The sequence below is a fragment of the Coregonus clupeaformis genome, chromosome 16, assembly GCF_020615455.1.
Source record: "Coregonus clupeaformis isolate EN_2021a chromosome 16, ASM2061545v1, whole genome shotgun sequence".
Classification (NCBI taxonomy): Eukaryota; Metazoa; Chordata; class Actinopteri; order Salmoniformes; family Salmonidae; genus Coregonus; species Coregonus clupeaformis.
This window is the reverse complement of record NC_059207.1, coordinates 52,663,748-52,669,766: the sequence shown is the minus strand read 5'-3', so window position 1 is coordinate 52,669,766 and position 6,019 is coordinate 52,663,748. Positions and strand designations below refer to the sequence as shown.

The 6,019-nt window shown below is 44.5% G+C and overlaps 1 protein-coding gene across 3 annotated transcripts in view; it reads left to right on the top strand.

Moving 5' to 3' along the window:
* The first annotated feature begins 740 nt into the window (after positions 1-740).
* The window catches only part of LOC121584622 (synuclein, alpha interacting protein), a 46,699-nt gene continuing 41,420 nt past the window's right edge, over positions 741-6,019 (top strand). For 2 of the 3 annotated variants that reach the window (XM_041900615.2, XM_041900614.2), the window contains exon 1: positions 742-844. The gene's annotated coding sequence lies outside the window, so the exon portion shown is untranslated. Of the gene's footprint in view, positions 845-6,019 lie in introns of all 3 variants that reach the window. The other variant, XM_041900616.2, reaches the window with a different exon arrangement.

Genomic DNA, 6,019 nt, shown 5'->3' with positions numbered 1-6,019 from the left:
ACTTGTGGAGGTCTACAATTTGTTTTCTGTGGTCTTGGTTGATTTCTTTTGATTTTCCCATGATGTCAAGCAAAGAGGCACTGAGTTTGAAGGTAGGCCTTGAAATACATCCACAGGCACAGCTCCAATTGACTAAAATGATGTCAATTAGCTTATCAGAAGCTTCTAAAGCCATGACATCATTTTCTGGAATATACCAAGCTGTTTAAAGGCACAGTCAACTTAGTGTATGTAAACTTCTGACCCACTGGAATTGTGATACAGTGAATTATAAGTGAAATAATCTGTCTGTAAACAATTGTTGGAAAAATTAATTTTTTCCCCCATCACTATAGAGTGGGTGGAGTAGAAAGAGTTGCTGGGTATTTAGACCAGAGTCTCCTATGAAATAACACCATGTATAGATTCTACAGACCCTACTGGGTATTCCCAAATCCCACTTTTACATCGGCACATAGAATAATTGTTTCTCTGTAAACCAATATGTATTTCACACACAGTGTATTGCATTGGGGGCATTTATTGAACTTTGGAAAATGGTTTGAAACCCACATTTAATGCAAATGTCACTTAAATATGAACAAATATGAATTACTGTTGATGTTTAGACAATTATTTTTCATATACAGTATCATGAATAAATACAGGTTAATGACACTTTTCTATTATTAAGTGGGGGACTTTTATTTTTAACGTTTCCGAAATTCCGTGAACGGAAGTACTTTTTTAATGTTGCTGATGAGACGCTGGTCCAGTCTGGGACCTCAAAAACAGCTGGAATCTGGAACTGAGCCTAGAAAACAGTCGAAGACAAAACCTGGGCATTAGCTAACTGAGCTAAACGGTATTGTAAACGAAAACAATTATTTTTTATAATATTATATATTAAGCTATATGAGATAGCGTTGTGTTTGTTGAATACTTGTGTAGCTATCTGCATCCCTCTTTTTGATGACCTGATTCGTTTCCAACTGCTCGCTAGCTAACGTTAGCTAAAAGGCTAACCTGCTTGCCTTGAGATGCTTGGGTCGATGGTCATACCACAGAATGGTGATACTTGCTCCTTAGCTAGCTAGCTAACCTCAATTAACTAGCAGTCAGACCTTTTTTCCCACCCGCTCATGAAAGCTTTCTTCGCCATGTCCAATTTTCACTGCCTATATACTGCATGTTAATTAGCTTGCTAGTTAGACATTTAACGTTTGATGTAAATAGCTAGCTATTTGTTTTCCAAGGACCAGCCAGCCATCAAGCTAGCTATCTAGCTAGCTAGCTAGGGACTCCCTAAAAACACGCCACTTGGCACGAAGAGATTTTCGTAGCAAGTTAGGAAAACGTTTTCGCTTACTTGGATCTACGTGCGTGGGTGGAGTGGGGTTTTTGGAGTAGCAGACACCTTTTGGTAGTGTGCAACTGCAGCCTGCAATTCGGGGCGTTCCTGCATGTGCAGGAATGCCCCCCCCCCGAGCATCCCATTGGTTCCTTCATGAACACCCACCATTGAGCACCCCATTGGTTCCTCCATGAATGCCAGGAGGCTAGGGCGACACCATGTGCTAGTAGCTTTTTTTTGTGTGTGTGGGGGGCTAATTAGCTAGCTTACTAATTAGCAACACTGTGTGCTAGCTTACTAGTCCCCGCCTGCTGTGTACCAGAGAAAACCGTGCCCAATAGGCTGGGGCGAAGGACACTATCTACCGGTCGTCTCCGCCTCCCGCTAGCACAGCAGACTAGGACTGTACCTGCCCTCACTGTCGTTTACAGAAAACAGTGACCGAAAGGTGGGGGCGAATGACACTGTCTTCTTCTTCTATAGTATATTGGCGATCACACAATTTAATGTGCATCCCACCACCTACTATGCGGGAAACAGGATTCCCCCCCAAAACGTAACAAACTACCAAAAAACTACCCAAAAAATAATCAAACAACTTTTCGACAGGTAGCTTAGTGGTTAAGAGCGTTGTGCCAGTAACCGAAAGGTTGCTGGTTGTAATCCCCGAGCCGACTAGGTGAAAAATCCTTGAGCAAGGCACTTAACCCTAATTGCTCCTGTAATTTGCTCTGGATAAGAGCGTCTGCTAAATGACTAAAATGTAAATGTTTTAGGGGAACCTGGGAGGGTGGGTCATCTGGCGCCAGTACCCTTTGCAAGTCTTCAGATGTAAAATCCTAAAGTTCAAAAACTTTTCTGCCGCAGCCACAATAATGTCCAGTTTCTTAGACTTCTTTGAGACTTGTGCTGTACAGTTTATAACTGTGGCTACACTCCTTCTTCTTCTATGATTATAATGGCGGTCCACAAATAATAATTTAAGTGCATGCCTCCACCTACTGTGCTGGAATGTACGATCAATCATGATCTGCCCAATTCTGTACTACCATGAAAATAAAATTCTAAACCAAATAAATCCCTAACTTCTACCACACCCTAACATGCTGACCAGACCGGACGCGTCACAAGTGTTGCAAAATAGATTTACACATGTTATTCAATCATTGCACCCACACTGCTGCTGACCTTGGTTCTATTTGTGGCGCTCGACACGCTGCAAGTCCTGCCTCTCCCATCTCCTCATTGGTTTTTAGGAGCATAAACCCACGTGGGTGAATGAAAGATTAACTGAGGTCCACACTCCAGTCCAGTTGGTGGTGGTAATGCATCTTAAAGTTGGCTGCCAAACGACATATAACGTCCAAAGAAGAAGAAGCAGCCTGAAGGAAGCCTGAACTTGGTTTACCATTTTATCTGTGAATTAATTGTTGGAGTAGAGGACCTTGTGCATTTCAGGTAAAATAACAACCCAAAGTTTATATCCCAGGACAAATTAGCTAGCAACAGGAATCTAGCTAGCTAAATTGCCATAAATGTTTAATGCTTTTCGACCTGTCCCCAAGTTAATATAGTTGGTTCAGAGTTCGTTTTGATATTTCAACCTGCGTGTCCTGATCGTGTCTGGTGTGGGAGGAAAAAAATCAACATGCGCGCGATGGCGCACGCTGATGCGCGTGCGGTCTGGTCAGCATGTAAGGACACTGTCTACCGGTGTATGGCTTGCTAGCTACAGTTGTCGCCCCGCCCCTTCTTATGTAGGGTTTATCGGCGGCTGGCATCCATTGTTATTGTGCATTGACGCCACCTACTGTACAGGAGCGCCCCCGCCTAGGGCTGTGGCGGTCACTAAATTTAGTCAGCCGATGATTGTCAAGCAAATAACTGTCAGTCTTAAGGTAATTGACGGTTAATTAACATAAACAAATTTAGCATCTCCTGGTTTCCACACATAGCCTACAAGCCACTGATGAAGACCTTTGGAACATCTACATTTTAACAAGTCTAATAAATCCATGCAATATAGCCTACACCTTCACACATTTTCCATTATTATTTTTAGACAGGTCTAAAGAAGCATGATATGAAGAAAATGTAGTCTATTTCATAAGAACAGAATAGCATACTATGAGTGGTCCTTATGTTAGGTCCTGATCTGGCTATGCCAAATGGCTGTGGGCTAAACTAGTTAATTTAGCAGACAAGATTTGCTTAGAATTCCATGGCATTATTTTATAGTATGAAGAATACAATTGAACGAAGCTGAATGAAATAGAAAGGATATTTTCTCCAAACGATTTGAGGGAGTGCGCACATGCGGCTATAAAAAAAAAAAAATACATGCCTTTTGCACCCATTGGCCGTTGTGCCCTTCTCCCTGAGTGCTGCGCGCTCGGTAGCACCTCACTCACAGGGCTCTCCATCATGTGATCGGGTCTTTCTCACAGGCTACAAGTGAAGACGGACACATCTGGGACGCAACTGCGCGCATCCTTATCCAATTCCAAGGTGCATATTGAAGATATTGGAAGAACTATCCACATTTACTTTTCGTCAGCCAACTCTAGACCATCTTGACTCCACACACAGAGACGCTGCAAAGCTCTCCCTCGCCCTCCATTTGTCAAATCTGACCATATCTCTGTCCTCCTGATTCCTGCTTATAAGCAAAAACTAAAGCAGGAAGCACCAGTGACTCGGTTAATAAAAAAGTGGTCAGATGACGCAGATGCTAAGCTACAGGACTGTTTTGCTAGCACAGAGTGGAATATGTTCCGGTATTCTTCCGATGGCATTGAGGAGTACACCACATCGGTCACTGGCTTCATCAATAAGTGCATCGATGACGTCGTCCCCACAGTGACCGTACGTACATACCCCAACCAGAAGCCATGGATTATAGGCAACATCCGCACTGAGCTAAAGGGTAGAGCTGCCGCTTTCAAGGAGCGGGAGTCTAACTCGGATGCTTATAAGAAATCCCGCTGTGACCTCCGACGAACCATCAAACAGGCAAAGAGTCAATACATGACTAAGATTAAATCGTACTACACCGGCTCTGACGCTCGTCGGATGTGGCAGGGCTTGAAAACTATTACAGACTACAAAGGGAAGCACAGCTGCGAGCTGCCCAGTGACACATGCCTACCAGATGAGCTAAATCACTTCTATGCTCGCTTCGAGGCAAGCAACACCTGAAGCATGCATGAAAGCATCAGCTGTTCCGGATGACTATGTGATCACGCTCTCCGTAGCCGATGTGAGTAAGACTTTTTAAGCAGGTCAACATTCACAAGGCCGCAGGGCCAGACGGATTACCAGGACGTGTACTCCGAGCAAGTGCTGACCAACTGGCAAGTGTCTTCACTGACATTTTCAACATGTCCCTGACTGAGTCTGTAATACCAACATGTTTCAAGCAGACCACCATAGTCCCTGTGCCCAAGGACACTAAGATAACCTGCCTTAATGACTACCGACCCGTAGCACTAACGTCTGTAGCCATGAAGTGCTTTGAAAGGCTGGTCATGGCTCACATCAGCACCATTATCCCAGAAACCCTAGACCCACTCCAATTTGCATACTGCCCCAACAGATCCACATATGATGCAATCTCTATTACGCTCCACACTGCCCTTTCCCACCTGGACAAGAGGAACACCTACAGTGGGGAGAACAAGTATTTGATACACAAAAATCCAGAAAATCACATTCTATGATTTTTAAGTAATTAATTTGCATTTTATTGCATGACATAAGTATTTGATCACCTACCAACCAGTAAGAATTCCGGCTCTCACAGACCTGTTAGTTTTTCTTTAAGAAGCCCTCCTGTTCTCCACTCATTACCTGTATTAACTGCACCTGTTTGAACTCGTTACCTGTATAAAAGACACCTGTCCACACACTCAATCAAACAGACACCAACCTCTCCACAATGGCCAAGACCAGAGAGCTGTGTAAGGACATCAGGGATAAAATTGTAGACCTGCACAAGGCTGGGATGGGCTACAGGACAATAGGCAAGCAGCTTGGTGAGAAGGCAACAACTGTTGGCGCAATTATTAGAAAATGGAAGAAGTTCAAGATGACGGTCAATCACCCTCGGTCTGGGGCTCCATGCAAGATCTCACCTCGTGGGGCATCAATGATCATGAGGAAGGTGAGGGATCAGCCCGGAACTACACGGCAGGACCTGGTCAATGACCTGAAGAGAGCTGGAACCACAGTCTCAAAGAAAACCATTAGTAACACTCTACGCCGTCATGGATTAAAAGCCAGCGCATGTCCAGGCAGTCTGAAGTTTGACAATGACCATCTGGATGATCCAGAGGAGGAATGGGAGAAGGTCATGTGGTCTGATGAGACAAAAATAGAGCTTTTTGGTCTAAACTCCACTCGCCGTGTTTGGAGGAAGAAGAAGGATGAGTACAACCCCAAGAACACCATCCCAACCGTGAAGCATGGAGGTGGAAACATCATTGGGGATGCTTTTCTGCAAAGGGGACAGGACGACTGCACCGTATTGAGGGGAGGATGGAAGGGGCCATGTATCGCGAGATCTTGGCCAACAACCTCCTTCCCTCAGTAAGAGCATTGAAGATGGGTCGTGGCTGGGTCTTCCAGCATGACAACGACCCGAAACACACAGCCAGGGCAACTAAGGAGTGGCTCCATAAGAAGCAT